The sequence below is a fragment of the Bombina bombina genome, chromosome 6 (assembly GCF_027579735.1).
Source record: "Bombina bombina isolate aBomBom1 chromosome 6, aBomBom1.pri, whole genome shotgun sequence".
NCBI classification, from domain to species: domain Eukaryota; kingdom Metazoa; phylum Chordata; class Amphibia; order Anura; family Bombinatoridae; genus Bombina; species Bombina bombina.
This window is the reverse complement of record NC_069504.1, coordinates 613,545,249-613,566,525: the sequence shown is the minus strand read 5'-3', so window position 1 is coordinate 613,566,525 and position 21,277 is coordinate 613,545,249.

The following is a 21,277-nucleotide window of genomic DNA, read 5'->3' as shown; positions in this document are numbered from 1 at the left end:
TGCCGCTTAACCTTAAATGCTGCTACAACTAGTGGCATGTGAGGAACTGAATTTGAGTCACCCTTCTACCATTCCAAATAAAGGGCCCAACTCTCCAAACCCTCTGGTCCAGTGATTCGTCTCATCAGTACTGCAAGATCCCTCAAAGAATTTTAGAGATGAAAATTTTACTTTAGAGTTTTTCTAGCTAAGCAGGGTTCTAAATGTGGAGAAGAGACACTTACATTAAAATATTATTCAAAAACAAAAATGCTGGCAAGTTTTTGATAATCAATTTAAGATGAGTTTAATAGATTTTTTTAATAGGATTTTTTTTATTTTGTGTAATTCAGAGGATTATGTGTTGGGGATACATTAGTGATAGACGAGGATATTGAAAAGAAGGTAGTGCCAATGTGTTTTTTTTTAGGAAAGCAGGGTTACTTTATTTGCAGGGAGTTAGGTTGCAGTTTGATTTGATTGTGATGGGGCATTAGGATAGCAGTTAGGGTACAGGCACTATAATGCTGGTGCCTATGCAATTTAGCTATTGTTAAAACAGTTGGGGTTAGAATCTGCCTGGTGACAGTGTCACAACTACCAGATTCATGAGTGCCAATTATTTATTGAGTTCCTTATAGTCCATTGTTACTGAATAATAATGGTATGACTATTACCTGGATGTTAAATCGACAGTCTACTTAATTTAAAAATTCATTAATCAGATAGGTCATGCAATTTTAAACAACATTTCAATTTACTTTGATCATCAAATTTGCTTTGTTCTGTTGGTGTTCTTTGTTAAAAGCTAAACCTAGGTAGGTCCATAAACTGATTTCTAAGCCATTAAAGGCTGCCTCTTATCTCAGTGCATTTTGACAGTTTTTCACAATTAGATAGTGCTAGACTAGTTCATGTTTGTCGTATAGATAACAGTATGCTCACTCCCATGGAGTTATGTATGTGTCAGCACTGAGTGAATGAATGAAAGTCTGTCAAAAGAACTGATATAAGGGGGCAGTCTGCAGAAACTTAGATACAAGGTAATCACAGAAGTAAAAAGTGTATTAATATAACAATGTTGGTTATGCAAAACTGGGGAAAGGGTAATAAAGTGAATATCTATCCTTTTAAACAATAAACATTTTCAAGAAGACTGTCCCTTTAAAACAGAGCCACTTGGATAAATTAGCCATTAAAGGGTCAGGAAACCCCAACATTTTATTTTATGATTTGGATAGAACATACCATTTTAAACAACTTTTCAATTTACATCTATAATCAAATTTGCTTCATTCTCTTGTTATCCTTTGCTGAAAGAATAGCATTGCACTACATGTAGCTAGCTGAACATATCTAGTTAGCCAATCACAATAGAAACAATTATTCAGGCACCAATCAGCAGCTAGCTCCCACTAGTGTAGGATTTGTGTGTATCCTTTTTCAAGCGAAGGAAGCATATTTGAAAAAAAGTGAATTTAAAAGTGCCTTAAAATGACATGCTCTATCTGAATCATGCAGGTTTAATTTTGACTTCCCTCTCCCTTTAATATATTTTCATAGTTGTACAAATATAGCTGCTTACATAGGATCTATGTCTATGATTTTCTTGGTTTTCTAATATTTAAACTCCACAAATTGCATCTAACTACACATCGGTCTTAATTTGGGCCTCGTTTTCCTGTACCACAAATATGTAGAACAGTTGTTCATCTTGATGTGACTAACACTGTGGAGGACTTCAAGAATGCCTGGGATAAGCATAAGCCTATCCTACGTACTAGATATGTTTATACTTTAAAGGGACAGTTTACTCAAAAATTTCTCCCCTTCATTTGTTCCCAATGATCCACTTTACCTGCTGGAGTGTATTAAATTGTTTACAAGTAGCTCCTTTACCCTTATATTGGCATTTGAAATTGTTGATTTAGCATGTAGTATCCCCACCTATTCTGAAAGTTTGTGGCCGCGCGTACCAGCTATAGATAAGCTTTGTAAACACAGCCAGCAGAAGAGATTACACTCCCAGTGCGATATAGCAGAGATAAGGTAATAAAATGTTGATTTTCCATTGTTCTCTCAAAGTTCTGGTGATTGTTTTAAGGACAGATATAAGATAAAGAAGCAGCTATATTTGCACAATGTGATACAGTAATGAGATCGGATTATACCTACAAGCTCAACCCATTTTATTAGGTTGTGGCTTCAAAACACAAAATCAGAGCTTTAATATACACAAATAAGCCTTAAAAAGCTCATTTTCATACATTTTTTACTCTGCAGTTGGTAAAAAAAGCAATTGTATACACATTAAGGGAAAAACTATTTTACAGTATACTGTCCCTTTAAGGACATTTTGGGCAGACTTGTTGGGCCCATGGCTATTATCTGCCATCAAAATCTGTTTCTATGAATCCTGAATGCAAACATGTACACTTCACAGTCAACTGTAGCAATTACATAGTTGTTAATATTATGCAAACTCATGCTTAAAGGGACAGTCAACACCAGCATTTTTGTTGTTTTAAAAAATAGATAATCCCTTAATTACCCATTCCCCAGTTTTGCATAACCAACACAGTTATAATAATACACGTTTGACCTCTGTAATTACCTTGTATCTAAGCCTCAGCAGACTGCCCCCTTATTTCAGTTCTTTTAACAGACTTGCATCTTAGCCAATCAGTGCTCACTCTATGGTAAATTCCCGTGCATGAGCTCAATGTTATCTATATGAAACACATGAACTAATGCCCTCTAGTGGTAAAAAACTGTCAAAATGCAATTAGATTAGAGGTGGCCTTCAAGGTCTAAGAAATTAGCAGACTTGCATTTTAGCCAATCAGTGCTCAGTCCACGGTAAATGCATAAGGGATTAAATGCCCTACATTTCCTGAGTGTCTGCTTGTAACATATCTAAGTAATAACTTAACACTTAACAGTTGAACTTCAATAATTTTGTCAATAAAACTCGACACATTAGGTGGGTGAAAGACCCGTGGGTCATATTTATTAATACCAGCAATGGGAACTGGCAACGACAGGTAAATCAATCATGGGTGGCGGCAATCGGGGCCTACATAACTAACTATATATATAACCCCTTCTAGAAAATGGCCAAGGGACACTGCTGCAGACCACAAGGCGGAGATACTCAACGCAGCTTTAATATAGGGGGTTCTCGGCCCGTTAATAATCAGTCCAAGCACGCCCAAGCATACCGAGCCTGTGACGTCACCCTGACCGCAATGGCCGTCATTCAAAACCTCCTTCCAGCCTGCAGCCGTGATCCTGACCACCCGCCAGAGTAGGGTGCCAACATTAGAAACTCCAAACCAGTAAGTCCAGCCTTGACTTGACGAACAGCATGTCAATAACTGGGGAGCTCAAATTACTGTCCTTGGACTTAAGTTGTTCGAGTAACCCTCTTCCAGCCTCAGACACCTAGTCTCATGTAGAGAAACTAAAACAGAAAACGATTGCCGCCTTTTAACATAACATTTGCAAATCAACAATGCATAACAGGGATGGGAGGGTGGGGAAAGAGCTTCCAGGGATCCACATGAACAAAGAGGAAGTGGGCTCCCTGCACATCCCATATATAAGGTTGGTAAACCCCTCCCAACACAGTGCAACATTGTAACAAATACACACACAGCAGCAGTACTCACTCAACCAGGCCTTAACCCTTAGCTACGCTCTGGGTTAATTGCTCTGCACTTTGTTAAGGGATTAAATGCCCTAAATTTCCTGAGTGTCTGCTTGTAACATATCTAAGTAATAACTTAACACTTAACAGTTGAACTTCAATAATTTTGTCAATAAAACTCGACACATTAGGTGGGTGAAATTTATTAATACCAGCAATGGGAACTGGCAAAGAAAGGTAAATCAATCATAGGTGGCGGCAATTGGGGCCTACATAACTAACTATATATATAACCCCTTCTAGAAAATGGCCAAGGGACCACAAGGCAGAGATACTCAACGCAGCTTTAATATAGGGGGTTCTCGGCCCGTTAATAATCAGCCCGAGCACGTCCAAGCATACCGAGCCTGTGACGTCACCCTGACCGCAATGGCCGTCATTAAAAACCTCCTTCCAGCCTGCAGCCGTGATCCTGACCACCCGCCATAAGAGACAGACCTGCAAATTAAATGGTCCAGACTCTTGCCGCCACCACTATATCCTTAGGAGTAACGCCTGCCAAATATTCTGAAGGAACAAATCTACTCCTGCCGGTTCTAAATAAACCTCATCCTGCATATATAAACCCTTATGGGCTGCTGAGATGTTCCCATGCTCTATCACAAAAACCTGCTTCCTCAGGTCCCTATTTATCTTTTTCCTGACCTGGAAAGCCGCTTTATGGCACACCATGTGCTTCCACCTCAATCTAGGGATCACATTCGACCACCCGATTCGCACACCTGGAAACCAGAGCCTGAACTGCCGCATTGCCCGGATTAAATCTAATGTGGGGATGGCCCCCACATCATTGCCGCCAGCATGTAAGATCAGAATGTTGGGTTTTTCCCACGTTCTTGCGGCATCCTGTAACAATGCAGGCAGATCTGCCCAGGACAAACCCCTGTGCCCTAGCCAACGCAACACAGCCTTGGACGATGGAAATCCCAGCTGCTGTCCTCCTGGCATTGCTGCAGCTCTAATTGCAGACCAGTGCACATATGAATGGCCGACGATCCACACCCATACAGGCCCTGGACATATGCCTGAAACAAAGAAACAAGAGTTAGCTTGCACACCTACTGGACCTGACCATCAGTAACCATGGCCAACCCCCCTTTGTTTACCCATGCAAGCCCAATTCCCTTGATGCCCCATCGTTATCAACCTATACTCTTATGCATACAGAGGCCTGACATAGGATTTGTACCGCTGAGATCTCCAACGCCCCAAGGAGCGAATGCGATCTGAGGACCAACCCAGCTCTGCTGCCGTCGTGGCCGCCCCTACCCTGAATGAGTGGGGGGCAATACGTGACCCATGGAGACCCGCCCGCTGCACTACCCAGCCTAACACCATCCTGAATTGGTATCTGGTCAGCGGGTCCCCATTCGCATGTATAGGAAACTTGGAGAAGCCTCCTGACCGCACATCCAGGTATGAAGAGACCAGACATACTGGGCGACAGGTGACCCCTGGCTACCCTGGCAAGGAAAGTCAGGCTCCCCGGCCCTCCTGGTCCATCTTAGACCTGGGGATAAAGAGAAGCACTGAATCATCCACAATCCTAACGTGATTGTGCATGACTCCCCCCGATACGGCCATCTTGGCGTGTGGGACCAGCTCCCCTACTTTCAGTGCCCCATGAAATGCCAGCCCAAAGGCCGCCCCGAAGAGCCGAACCTCAAAAGGCGAGGAACAGGTCTCCGGTAACACCGCCAGCAGTTTAACCAGTTGATCTGCTGTAATGGGTTCCCTAGCATCATGCCTCAGAACCTCCAATCGGCCCCACCCTTGAATTAACTGCTTCACTAGGAAGGAGCGCGACTCATCATGAAATGCGTATAACCTGCAAAAGAAGGCTATGGCAGAAAGCCTAGAGACCACCGCCCCCTTTTTTACTTGCTTACCTCTCAGGTCAGCCAACCACTGCAAAAGAAATCCCTGCTCACCTTCACAAGAAGGAAACTCACGGAGGTCGCAGAAACCTACCCACTCACTCCAATACCTCACGTAGGCCGACCAAGTGTTGGATGCCAAAGAAGCCCATAATAAGGGGATCAGTCGCTGCAGTCCTTTGCCATCTGCCACAGAAAGAGAGGGCAAGTTTGCGCCGCCACCCTAAACGCCTCCCACTAGAAGCAAGACTATCCGTCCAGAAAATCACAGCCTTGTTGCTGAAGAGGTGCCCCCACAGCTCGACTGCAACTACAATGGGAAACAGTTCCAAGAAGCAAAGGTTGCGTGTAAGCCCTAGGCCCGCCCACTCACACGGCCATGGCTCAGCACTCCATGCCCCTTCAAAGTAATCCCCATATCCATATGCCCCTGCAGCATCCATGAACAGATGCAAAGACTGAATGGACACTGGGTCACCCCTCCACATACAGACACCATTAAAATCCTGTAGGAACCATTCCCAAACCTTGAGATCCGCCACGAGATCCCCCGAGATCCGGATCCGTGTGTCCTGCCACCCCCCAATCTCCGTTCCAGCCTTTTGCTAAAAATCCTACCCCACGGGATAACTCTCTCCGCAAAGTTTAGGAGACCCAGGAGCGACTGCAACTCCCTGAGTGAACATGTTTGTGCTGCAGCCATGGCGCGAACCGCCATCAACATTCGAGCCACCTTCTCCTTAGGCAGCCTGCATTCCATTGCCAAGGAATCTATTTCTATGCCAAGAAATGCCAAGCACATGCAAGGCCCCTCCGTTTTATCCTCGGCAAGGGGAACCCCAAACCTAGCCATCATGAACCTCATGACGCTCATCAAGGAGGCACATTCCCCTGAATCGGCAGCCCCCACTAGAAGGAAATCGTCCAAATAGTTAGCGGTCTTGTCACTTACCGCCGCTGATGCAACCGCCCAGTGGAGGAAAGTACTAAATGCCTCAAAATAGGCGCAGGATATAGAACAGCCCATAGGCAAGCAACAATCTACATAGTAACCCCCTTCAAACCAGCACCCCATCAGTCTAAAAGATGATGGGTGGATTGGGAGAAGCCGGAACACAGACTCTATGTCCAATTTAGCCATTAAGGCCCCAGGCCCCCTTTCCCTCACGATAGCCAGTGCATTGTTAAACGACTAGTAGTGGACCGAGCTCAAAGCCTCTGGAATGGCGTCATTCACTGACTGCCCCTTCGGGTAGGATAAATGCTGAATGAGCCGAAATTACCCGTTTCTTTGTTGGGAACCACTCCTAGCGGAGAAATTACCAAGTCTGTAATTGGCAAGTCCTCGAGGCTGATTTTAGGTTCTTCTGAACCCTTGACCCCAGCACCTGGCCCACTACCGGAATAGTAAAACCCAGTCGCAGGCCAGCGTCCAGCAATCTAGCAGTCGCCCTGTTCGGGTACCTGCTCAACCACCTACAGATAATAGGGACCCTAAGAGGCGAATCCGCCCTTTCCCGCAGCGCTTCCCTTAGACCTGAACCGTTCAGTTTGGGTGTCCCGTTTTTTGGAGCAATTCGCCCCGGGATGTTGCCCGCTGCACAACTTGCAGACATGCTTGAACGTGCAGGATGTGCCGCTCTCACATGCCTTATCCTGGTAACGCCAGCACACGCCCCCTTGCCACCGTCAAAAGCGCAGAGGCTGCCTAGGCCCCGGATTAACTACTCCTGAGCCCACTTGCGCCCCTTGTTATGCATCGAGATGCATTCAGAGGTGCAGATCCATGGTCCCAAAGTCTAGCAATGGGTTACCCACCTTCTTTTTATGGTAGATCATGTCATACTCCCTCCAGGCTCGTCGGCAAATTTCCTACATATGGCATCTATCATGTCTACATACTTAAACAGTGCGGTACCCTTGTCTGGGAACCTCTCTAGATAGCATGTGGCATATACCCTGAAACACCGATGCTATTCTTCAAATGTATCGGCCGTTTGAATTTTTTAGGGCCCGTCCCATCCTCCGCCATTTCTTTAAATGCTTCTGCGGATAATTCAAACATGTTGATGTACTTACCGTCCTGGATACGCTTCACCATCTTTGACTTAAGGGGGGCATGCAAACTATGTACCTGACATGAGTAAGTGTCCCCATGTACAGCCGCTTTCCTATTCACAGCCTGTGGTGAACCCCCCTTTACCCCTGGGAGTTGAGATGACTGGGCCGAGCCACTGACATTACCCTCCCCGGGTTTACCCCTACTCATTTTTCTTAACATTCTATACATTCTCCTGTGGCCTTTCGTATGTAAACCCAAGGACCCATCTATCTCAGACCCGGACCCAGACCCACTAGAACTAGTGGAGTCACACCTTCCCTGAGAAAAACCAAGTTGGCACTCACCGGCTGGGGTAGCCATGGAACCCTGGCCGGATCCGAATGGGCTGTTGTCACCTGCCCGTGTCACCACACCTCTAGGCACAAGGGCTCTGGAACTCTGGGCAGCCATATCTCTGCCGGATGAAGACGCCAGGGGTACCTGAAAAACAGAAGACAAGAGGGGAGTACCATGGGAAGAGCCAGCCGCCTCCTCCCTATCCTCCCCAACCCCGTATTCCTGATACCCCTCACTGTCACTATCACTCACACCATACGGAAAACTGTGGGCTTCATCCATACTTGCAGCCTGCCCACATTCATAATCCTCCAAAAATCTAACAGCCCTGCTTCGCCCTTGTGCCTTCACCACCCTGGCCCTCTACCAGTGCCCTCTAGGCCTTCACCAGTGCTAGAGCTAATACTGGCGTGACCCCTCTTCACTGCCCCTCTCGTAGCTATCTGCCCTGACCTGGTCGCTAAGGTCCTTCTGGGAGATATCGTACCCTGCAGGCCTCCTGCGTGCGGTTCCAAACAAACGGCATCACTAACTTGGCCCGCCGTTACGCGAGACCCTTTAGGTCCAGCTCTAGCCGCCTTGGCCTTGCAACCAACTGAATTAGGCCGCGAGAGGGAGGAGGGTGCCCTAGCGGCCTCCCCTCCTTTATTAGTAGCCGTAGCAGAAGCACTTGTGCACACACCATGCTTCGAGTCACCCACAGGGCCCCCCAGATGCACTTGCTGCCCCGCATCCAATGCCACACTTGACCCCTGTCTCCTCTCTGCCGCGGACCCCAGCTGCTTAGAATGAGCCTCCCCAGCCTTCTGATGCCCAGCGTGTGTGCCCCCTTTAGTGGGTGTCCCCTGCCCATGGTGCTCCCTTCTTACCTCCAGAGTCCGAGGGGGACGATCCACTCTGCCGGACGCCTGAAATCTGAGTACCGCGGGCGGAAGTGACGTAACCGGAAGTGACGTCAGAGCGCGCAACGTACCCGGAAGATGACACAGCGGCCATCTTGGATGTAGCAACAGATGAAGACGGACCGGATGCCTGCGCGCCAAAGGGGAATGGAGCCTGAGACTAAAGCACCTCCGCACCCGACGATGACGCCCCCGCGAGGACCGACGCCAAGGACTGCAGGAGTGCCACTGCTGTCGCGATGGATTCCCCGGAAAGCACTACCGACGCAGGTAAGGCCACAATGCTCCCACTACCCATGCTACCGGTAATCGGGCCCACTGAGCCCTCCCCAGAGAAAAACCCAGAACTGCCCTGGGACCCCCTAGACCCTGCTACTTGGCTAGGCCCTGCGACTTGGGACCCCTGCCTAAGGCCAACTCCCACACCATGCGCCTCAGGCCCGGCACCCGCCACAGGCCCCACAGACTGAAGGTCTAGGCCCACTGGCTGATAAGCCTGTGCAGTCCTAGCCTCCTCCCCCCGCTCCTCCCGTACAGGAGAAGGGAATAAGTTAGGACTACCCTCCCCACCCGAAGGAGAAGTGGGAATAAACAGCCCAGAAACATGGCCCTGACCCACCGTAATAGTCCCTGATGGGAATGGTGCAACCCACTCGATGTCCTCAAGAAACATCTCTACTCATTCCACAGGTTTGCCTTCCATTGTAAAATCTGCTGTGAGCTGTGCTGTAGAAATAGCTTCCAGGGATCCACAGGAACAAAGAGGAAGTGGGCTCCCTGCACATCCCATATATAAGGTTGGTAAACCCCTCCCAACACAATGCAACATTGTAACAAATACACACACAGCAGCAGCACTCACTCAACCAGGCCTTAACCCTTAGCTACGCTCCGGGCTAATTGCCCTGCACTTTCTTTTAGATTAGAGGTGGCCTTCAAGGTCTAAGAAATTAGCATATTAACCTCCTAGGTTTAACTTTCAACTAAGAATACCAAGAGAACAAAGCAAAATTGGTGATAAAAGTAAATTGGAAAGTTGTTAGAAATTACATGCCCTATTTGAATCATGAAAGTTTTTTTGGACTTGACTGTCTCTTTAATTTAAAGAACTGCAGTAAACAAAATACAAGAGGAATTCCGATGTGTGTATATATTTGTTGAAAATGTGTGTCTTGTCTTGTATGTGTGTGTGTTTGTTTGTTTGTTTGTTTGTGTGTGTGTGTATGTGTGTGTACATCATGTGTGTGTGTGTGTTTTTAAGTATGTGGGTATATGTGTGTAAATGCTTGAGCATATGTAATACAGAAAGAGAGAGAGGGAAAAAGGAGAACAACAATTTATATACTCAAATTAATATGACAGCTATTATTTTTATTGTTCTCCTATTAGTAACGTAATCATTTCCCCGTCATTTGTATTATAGTAAATGGTGGCTATGATCTTTAATAAAGATGTTTCATTAAAACAAAAGTACATATAATTTAGAGTTAAATGCTATTCCATTTAAAAGCATGCATTAACTGTTTGCAGTAGTAATATTTTAGGTAACTGCAAAAAAAAGTCAGCTATGCCACTAAAATGTGCTTACAAATAGTGAAGGCATAAACCCTTATATGAAAAGTGGCAGCCAATGAGTTAAGAACTAAAATGGATTCAGACACTATTTATAAACTACCTTTACTGCGTGCTTTGTTTTAAAAAGGATTGATAATACAGTTCTGTAAAAGTTGCAGTACTCTGTTGCAATAAAGGGTTAAGCATGTTTATTTATTTATTCTAAATGTATTTGAAGACAGGACAGCATCTGCCACTGGAGCTTCAGGGTAAATGAGGTTTTGCCTGGTTAAATATTTTTCTTTCATTTTTTATGTTGCATTAGGAATTTTATATATATTTGCACAGAAGCCCATTCAATTGGAGCACAAGAAGGCATACATTAATTAACCACCATTTGTATTTATACTCACGAGTCTGATCAAATCCAGCCCTTTCAAACAAGAGGCAGCCCTGTCATGCACTTGGTTACAGTAAGACATGCACAAGATCATTCCCTTTTGTTCTGGGATAATGGTCTGTGCTTAGAAAAGTTGATTCAGGGCTTTGGTATTAAGTGCAGCTTTTGGCAGCATTTGCAATTTTATAAATTGAGAGTCAGTTCTGTGACCCTTCAGGGCATAAGCTGAGCAGTAATATTCATACTTCACATTCTTGCTGTTAAGATCCACAAGCCTTTATAGTGTGAGAAGATGATTCAGCACCTATTGCCATTATATTGTAGTATTTCTGTGTGTGTTACTCTCAAGGCAGCCTAGTAAAATATGTTTAATTCAAATATCAATCATCTTTTGTATTGATAACTCAGTTATCCTCAACTACTGGAATTTATAAACCCATTGCTATCATTTTGGAAAACAATATAAGCCTTTACTGATTAGAAAAAAAATAATTCACCTGTCAGATAAAAGTATTTTTTTTTCTATTGATTTAATATAATAATGACTTGCTAAATATACTACCTCAAACTTAGTAGAAGGTTCAGTGATACCATAATAATTTTGAAACTTAAAGGGACAGTTTACACCAATTTTCTTATAACAGCATGTAATATATACTACTATAAAGAAAAATATGCACAGATACTGATGTAAAAATCAAGTATAAAACCTTTTAAAAGCCTACTTAGAAGCTCCTAGTTTAGCACTGTTGATGAGGTAGTCTGAAACACCCACTGAAAGGGGCTGGGTAAACAAACATAGCAAACACCCCACACCTCCCCCTTCCCTGCATATGAAAAGACAGATAACAAACAGGCGCCTGCAGGAGTCTGTAAATGCGTGTATACATCTGGCACAGTGGGGCTTGGTTAGGAGTCTGAAAAACAGCACAATGTTCTTAAAAAATAAGCAAAACTAAACACTTTTATAAAAACACTACCAGATGGGCTATATAAATGGATCATCAACAAAACATTTATGCAAAAAACAAATCTAGTGTACAATGCCCCTTTAACTGTGTAATATCAAACTAAGGCTGTTACCTTTTATCTAAATTATATATCTGGTTCTCAAGTATATTTAGTACTTAGATTAGATTGGAGTTCCGACCTTAAAATTATTTTGAGGTACCAGTAAAATATTAAATAGGTTGTAAATTTATGAGACAAATTTTTTAGTTCTTATATTATGTTACATAAAATTGTGTACATAGCTACACCTTGTTGTAACAAAGTGGTGAATAGGGATAGGTGTATGCTTCGGCCCCTTTGTTTAAAAACATCAAATGATGGTCATATTCTTTTATGATAAATAAAAATCTGTTGTTTGCTAAACATTTAAATTTGTTGTTTCCAATTAATATTTTGAATATTTATTTTTGTTTTAAATAAATTATATTTTGAATAATAATTTTCATAGATGTACAGTTAAATCAATATAATTCTATGAGATTGAGCATTTATGCTACTGATTCTTTATATGGAAATATTAGACTGTACAAAAAAAAAAAAAAAAACAGTAATTGAAATGCTGAGCTGACACTTTGAGAACATTTGTCCATTTCTACTGGTCACCTTTAGTATTCTGTAATCTCTGAAACATTTGCACTAACCCATCATTTTTAGTGTTTTTGTCCAAATGTTTTAATAGACAAATTTTACTCTAAAGCTTTATACCTAAAAATAGAATTTAAAAAAAGTTTGAATCTTATTTAATATATTAATAACATAATATTGTGCTCCAAATAAATATTAATTTTAGAAACAAGTGATTTACAGTTCTGTTTCTAATTCCAGTCTTTAACTTTGCAGACAAATAAGGGAACCCCAAATATTTTCCATGTAGTGTGATTTATTACTGTGAAATCTCAATGTGAATCTGCCTTTTATTCCCAACAAGTTCTTTATGGATAGAGAAAATACATGATTTCATTAAAAAACAAAACAAAAAAAAACTCCTTTCCCTAGAGGTCATATAATAGGTTAATGCGGATGTGAACTCTGTTTACTGTTAGTGTTAGGGAAATAGTGGCTTTTTAACAAGTTACTCATGCCTGGAAAAATTCCCAGCTTTGCAAGTTGTCCTAGAGAGCTTGCCAAGTGTTCATGAGAAACATGAGGATGGGGAAAGTTCAGATGTGCCTTTAAAGACAGATTCATGGAAAATAAAACACTGTAAAAATACGCAAAGACAAAAGAAAACTATGTTTTTCAAAGTATTTAATTCCTTGTTTTTCTTACACAAACACACACACACTCAGACATATACACACACACATAGACATACACACACACATAGACATACACACACACACATACATTTACACATACACACACAGACATATACACACACACAGACATATACACACACACATACACATACATATACACATACACAGACATACACACACACACACACACACACATAGACATATACACACATACATATGTGTGTGTGTGTATATATATATATTAGTGTGTGTGTATGTATATATATATATATTATAGATATCAAAATAACAAGAGCAAGCTTTCGGAAGAGTTCCTTCCTTTATCAAGTCTGAAGCAATATTCGAAGGAACTCTTCAGAAAGCTTGTCAACTTATAAATGTATAGTTTGTCCAATAAAAAAAGTATCATTGCTCAATGCAATACTCTTGTTATTTTGATATCTAAATCTCTGGACTAACACGGCTACTCCAATCAACATATATATATATATATATATATATATATATATATATATATATATACAAATAAAATATATTTACACATACATAAACGCATACACAGACATATACACACACATACAGACATATACACAAACACAGACTTATACATAGACACACAGACATATACACGCATATAGACATATATACACATACAGACATATATACACACATACACAAACATATACACATACACACACAGACAATATACACAGACATATACACACACATAAAGACATATACACACACACACAAACACGCACACACACACAGACACATACACACAGATCACACACATACACATACACACACACAGACATATACAGGGAGTGCAGAATTATTAGGCAAATTAGTATTTTGACCACATCATCCTCTTTATGCATGTTGTCTTACTCCAAGCTGTATAGGCTCGAAAGCCTACTACCAATTAAGCATATTAGGTGATGTGCATCTCTGTAATGAGAAGGGGTGTGGTCTAATGACATCAACACCCTATATCAGGTGTGCATAATTATTAGGCAACTTCCTTTCCTTTGGCAAAATGGGTCAAAAGAAGGACTTGAAAGGCTCAGAAAAGTAAAAAATAGTGAGATATCTTGCAGAGGGATGCAGCACTCTTAAAATTGCAAAACTTCTGAAGCGTGATCATCGAACAATCAAGCGTTTCATTCAAAATAGTCAACAGGGTCGCAAGAAGCGTGTGGAAAAACCAAGGCGCAAAATAACTGCCCATGAACTGAGAAAAGTCAAGCGTGCAGCTGCCAAGATGCCACTTGCCACTAGTTTGGCCATATTTCAGAGCTGCAACATCACTGGAGTGCCCAAAAGCACAAGGTGTGCAATACTCAGAGACATGGCCAAGGTAAGAAAGGCTGAAAGACGACCACCACTGAACAAGACACACAAGCTGAAACGTCAAGACTGGGCCAAGAAATATCTCAAGACTGATTTTTCTAAGGTTTTATGGACTGATGAAATGAGAGTGAGTCTTGATGGGCCAGATGGATGGGCCCGTGGCTGGATTGGTAAAGGGCAGAGAGCTCCAGTCCGACTCAGACGCCAGCAAGGTGGAGGTGGAGTACTGGTTTGGGCTGGTATCATCAAAGATGAGCTTGTGGGGCCTTTTCGGGTTGAGGATGGAGTCAAGCTCAACTCCCAGTCCTACTGCCAGTTTCTGGAAGACACCTTCTTCAAGCAGTGGTACAGGAAGAAGTCTGCATCCTTCAAGAAAAACATGATTTTCATGCAGGACAATGCTCCATCACACGCGTCCAAGTACTCCACAGCGTGGCTGGCAAGAAAGGGTGTAAAAGAAGAAAATCTAATGACATGGCCTCCTTGTTCACCTGATCTGAACCCCATTGAGAACCTGTGGTCCCTCATCAAATGTGAGATTTACAAGGAGGGAACAGTGTCTGGGAGGCTGTGGTTGCTGCTGCACGCAATGTTGATGGTGAACAGATCAAAACACTGACAGAATCCATGGATGGCAGGCTTTTGAGTGTCCTTGCAAAGAAAGGTGGCTATATTGGTCACTGATTTGTTTTTGTTTTGTTTTTGAATGTCAGAAATGTATATTTGTGAATGTTGAGATGTTATATTGGTTTCACTGGTAAAAATAAATAATTGAAATGGGTATATATTTGTTTTTTGTTAAGTTGCCTAATAATTATGCACAGTAATAGTCACCTGCACACACAGATATCCCCCTAAAATAGCTATAACTAAAAACAAACTAAAAACTACTTCCAAAACTATTCAGCTTTGATATTAATGAGTTTTTTTGGGTTCATTGAGAACATGGTTGTTGTTCAATAATAAAATTAATCCTCAAAAATACAACTTGCCTAATAATTCTGCACTCCCTGTACACACACATGCAGACATATACACACACAGACATATACACATACAGACATATACACACACATACACACACAGACATATACACACACACATACACACAGACATATACACACACATACATACATATACAAATACAGACATATACACACACATACAGACATATACACACACACAGATATATACACACACAGATATATACACACACATATTAACATATACACACACATATTAACATATACACACACAAACATATACACACACATACACACACACACACACACATATACACATACACACACAGAAATATACACACACAGACAAATATATACACACACAGACATATACACACAGGCATATACACATACAGACATATATACACATATACAAAACACACAGACATATACACACACACAGACAGACATATACACACACACAGACATATACACACACATACACACACACACATATATATATATATATACAGTATATACATACACACACATACAAACACATACAAATACACAGACATATACACACATATACACACACACATGCGCGACACACACACATACACAGACATATATACACACACACACACACACGTACATACACAGATACATAGACATACAAACGCACATACACATACATGCACAGACATATACACACACATGTGTGCAACACTCACGCACACACACATGGACTCATACATGAATACTATCACAATTTTGAGCATATAAATTCAAAATAATATGACACATTGCACATTCAATCATTGGATTCTGTGAAAAAAAGAAATGTCAATTTTAAAGGGACTTTAAACCCAACTATTTTATTCATGCTTCAGATAGAACATGCAAATTTAAAAAACTTTCCAATTTACTTCTATTATCAAATGTGCTTCATTCTCTTGTTATCCTTTGTTTAAGGATCAGCTATGCACTACTGGGAGTTAGCTAAATACATCTGTAGGCCAATGAAAAGTGGCATATATGTGCAGACACCAATCAGCAGCTAGCTCCGAGCTCCTGAGTGTATCTAGGTATGCTTTTAAACAAAAGGGCATGCAATTTTCAACACCTTTCTAATTTACTTAAATGTTCAAATTTGCTTTGTTTTATTGGTATCCTTTGCTGAAGAGTAAATCTAGCTGTGCTAATAGGAGCTTAGGAGCATGCATCTTTCTCAGTCTATGGCAGCAGTGTCAGCAACTATGTACAATATTGCTATAAATATTGTTGCAAACACTGCTGCTAGATGGCTAATACATGTGCACACTACTGAGCTCACCTAGGATTACTTTTTAAGATAGAATGCTAAGAGAATTAAGCAAAATTGATAACATAAGTAAATTGTAAAGTTGTTTAACATCATGCTCTATCTCTCTGACTTTATTGTCCTTTTAAGAACTAATCAGGATTTGAGCTGGGATTTGCTTGTTTTTAAGGACATAAAATTCACCAAATATCAGGACCCCTGTGCTGGTAGATTACTGTCCCCTCTGCTGTTTGACATACTTGTTATTTTATAAAGATATATATATATATATATATATATATACACATATATATATATATACACAAGAGGATTCTGGGTAAGATATGCAAATTAGATGTGCAACAACTGAAACTTGTTGCTTCAAATACTGTATTAACACACAGCGGTCCCCTAATGGGGTGAGTGCAGCAAAATATTAGGGGACCGCTGTGTGTTAACACAGTATTTGAAGCAAAAAGTTTGAGACGTTGCATATCTAATTTGCATATCTTACCCAGAATCCTCTTGTGCATTGGTAACAGTGTATATGGAGTTTTAGAGGGTAAAGGCAAGCGGGGATACTTGCCTAGATGTGCTAATTGCCTGTGCAATGATTTCTATTGATATATATATATATATATATATATATATATATATATATATATATTGTTGCACCATTTGTGTGTGTACATCTTTACACAGAACAGCTCACTGGCAATATGGGTATGTTATATCAGTGTTTTTATACAACACAGCAGGGGCACTTTGCTGTATAAGAGTTATTGCTATTGTCTATGTTGCATGAACCTGGCGGCAGGAGGCCACAAGCCCTTTGCTGCTAGTTCCTGTTTCGCTGCAATGAAAACATTTGACTTCCACCCTGTGTCATGTCCTTTTCCTCATAACCACTTGTTTCCTGGCCTGAAAACTACTCTCATAGCTTCTGTCATATCAAAGATCACAACATGAAGCTCTCGCTCTTCCTGGATGTCTCATTCCAGGACACAATAATCCAATAGTTTTGGCACTTATCTATAAAATGTCCTTTTCAGTTCCTTGCTTGGCAAATACAAAACTGAGCAGTGGAGAACTAACACATTTTGGAAAACAATTACATATTTCTAAATGATTTTGACCCAATGATAAAAGTGCTGATTTATTGCATCTGATATAAAAATGCATTATGATTTGTTTATCCTGATGGGTTTAATAATGTGGAGAAGAGTTTGAATGTGTAATTCCCCTGTAATAAGCTCATTATGCACTTCAGTAATGTTATTTGATGGAATGTTTAATAGTCTAATGACTTCACTACGTTATTGTTTTCTGCACCATAATTTACCAGGTAAATGTTTATCTAAACCTTTGGACTGAGACCTATTACCACTAAAAGAAAGCTAAATATTAATGTGTAATATATGTGTGTGGTTTGCTCAGCAGACCTTGTTCTGCTACAGACTGTGTTCTAGGATTGCAAACAAATGAAATTCTCTCAACTCTTATGCGCATTAAACATGATCCAAGGATCCAGGAAATCACATACTTAGTTACATATGTCACTAGTAATATCACTTAACAATACCAACAATTCTTCATTTTTTATGCTTGTAAAGAAATAACCTTGTTGTCCCCAAAAGTCAGTGAGTAATTATTACTTGAGTATCAGTTGTGCATAAATAAAACACATCCTAATAGCTTTAATATCAATGTAAATGGTTTTAGTGTAAACAGTTTACTTGAAAATCCATAGTTTTAACAAATTTAATTCTGTAATTTTGTATTCATGATAGAATTTTTCTTAGATTTTTTTCTCCAAATCTACAAACATCTAAGACAGACCTTAAAGGGATAGTAAAGTCCAAATTAAACTTTCATAATTTAGATAGGGCATGTAATTGCAACCAACTTTCTAATTTACTTTTATCTCACAAATTTGTTTTGTTCCCTTGGTATTCTTAGTTGAAAGCTAAACCTGGGTAGGTTCATTTGCCAATTTCAAAAAGCCCTTGAAGGCCGCCTCTTATCTGAATGCATTTTACAGTTTTTCACAGCTAGAGGACGTTAATTCATGTGTTTCATATAAATAACACTGTGCTCACGCAGAAGCTGAGATACAAGGTAATTACAGAGGTAAAAAGTATATTTCTATAACAGTGTTGGTGAAAAACTGGGGAATTGTAAATAAAGGAATTATCTATATTTTTAAGCAATAACCTTTTTGTTGTTTAATATCCCTTTAAGCACAACTAACAACATATTTAAAGAGATATGAAACCCAAAATATGTTATTTTGTCAGTCAGACAGAGAATACCATTTTAAAAGTTTCTAATTACTTCTATTATCAAATTTGCTTTGTTCCCATGGTATTCTTTGTTGAAGAGATACCTAGGTAGGCATCTGGGGCATCTGGGGCGCGATCCGATATACGGCGTAGTTTGCGGCGCAAGCGAGGGAACCTGCGTCGCCCGCAGTTTCAGCTCGCATCTCGAGCTATCCAATATACGGCGCCGTCAGTTGCTAACGTGCCGTAAGTCGGATAAACCAGCGATGTCCAGAAATCTGCGCAAGTACAAATTTCTGGCGTCGCCAGTGACTTGCGCCACGTTAGAAACTGCCGGCGCCTACAAAACCTGACTAAAGTATGAAATCACCCGCACTGTCTAACACGCCTCCCTAACATAGCCCGACAAGTCTAACACACCTCCCTAACATAGCCCGACATGTCTAACCCTCTATCCGCTATCCCCCCTCACTAGCCTAACAATAAAAGAAGTTATTAACCCCTAAACCGCCGCTCCCAAACCCCGCCGCAACCTAATAAAGTTATTAACCCCTAAACCGCCGCTCCCAGACCCCCCGCCAGCTATATTAAATCTATAACCCCCTAAAGTGAGCCCCTACCCTGCCGCCATCTATTTTAAAATTATTAACCCCTAATCTAATCCCCCTACCCCGCCGCCATCTATATTAAATTATTTAACCCCTAAAATACTAAATTATCCCTACCACTAAACCTAAGTCTAACCCTACAAATAGCCCTGAAAAGGGCTTTTTGCGTGGCATTACCCCAAAGTAAACAGCTCTTTTGCCAGCCCTTAAAAGGGCTTTTTGCGGGGCATGCCCCAAAGAAAACTGTTCTTTTACTTTTGGGCTTTGTCACAAAGTAATCAGCTCTTTTGCATCTAATCTAAATCCCCCTACACACCGCCGCCAGCTATAATAAATGTATTAACCCCTAATCTAATCCCCCTACACCGCCGCCAGCTATATTAAATACATTAACCCCTAATTATATTAGGGTTAATATAGTTAATATAATTATAATATTATATATATTAACTATATTAACCCTAATTATATTAGGGTTAATATAGTTAATATCGTTATTATATTATATATATATTAAGTATAATAACCCTATCTAACTCTAACATCCCTAACTAAACTCTTATTAAAATAAATCTAATATTAATATTATTAATTAAAATATTCCTATTTAAATCTAAATACTTACCTATAAAATAAACCCTAAGATAGCTACAATATAATTAATAATTACATTGTAGCTATGTTAGGGTTTATATTTATTTTACAGGTAAATAGTTAATTATTTTAACTAGGTATAATAGCTATTAAATAGTTATTAACTATTTAATAGCTACCTAGTTAAAATAATTACCCAATTACCTGTAAAATAAATCCTAACCTAAGTTACAAATACACCTACACTATCAATAAATTAAATAAACTACAAATATCTATCTAAAAATACAATTAAATAAACTAAACTAAATTACAAAAAAAAACAAACACTAAATTACAAAAAATAAAAAAAAGATTACAAGATTTTTAAGCTAATTACACCTATTCTAAGCCCCCTAATAAAATAATAAAGCCCCCCAAAATAAAAAAAATTCCCTACCCTATTCTAAATTAAAAAAAGTTCAAAGCTCTTTTACCTTACCAGCCCTTAAAAGGGCCTTTTGTGTATAACACAATACCACCCCCCAACATTACAACCCACCACCCACATACCCCTAATCTAACCCAAACCCCCCTTAAATAAACCTAACACTACCCCCCTGAAGATCTCCCTACCTTGTCTTCACCACAACGGGCCGAACTCCTCATCCGATCCGGGCGATGTCTTTATCCAAGCGGCAGCAAAGTCTTCTTCCATCCGGCAGCATCTTCCATCAAACGGCATCTTCAATCTTCATTCGTCGCTCCTCTGACGCGGAGCATCCATCCCGGCCGACGACTGAACGACGAATGAGGTACCTTTAAATGACGTCATCCAAGATGGCGTCCATCGAATTCCGATTGGCTGATAGGATTCTATCAGCCAATCGGAATTAAGGTAGAAAAATCTGATTGGCTGATTGAATAGGTGTAATTAGCTTAAAAATCTTGTAATCTTTTTTTAATTTTTTGTAATTTAGTGTTTGTTTTTTTTTTGTAATTTAGTTTAGTTTATTTAATTGTATTTTTAGATAGATATTTGTAGTTTATTTAATTTATTGATAGTGTAGGTGTATTTGTAACTTAGGTTAGGATTTATTTTACAGG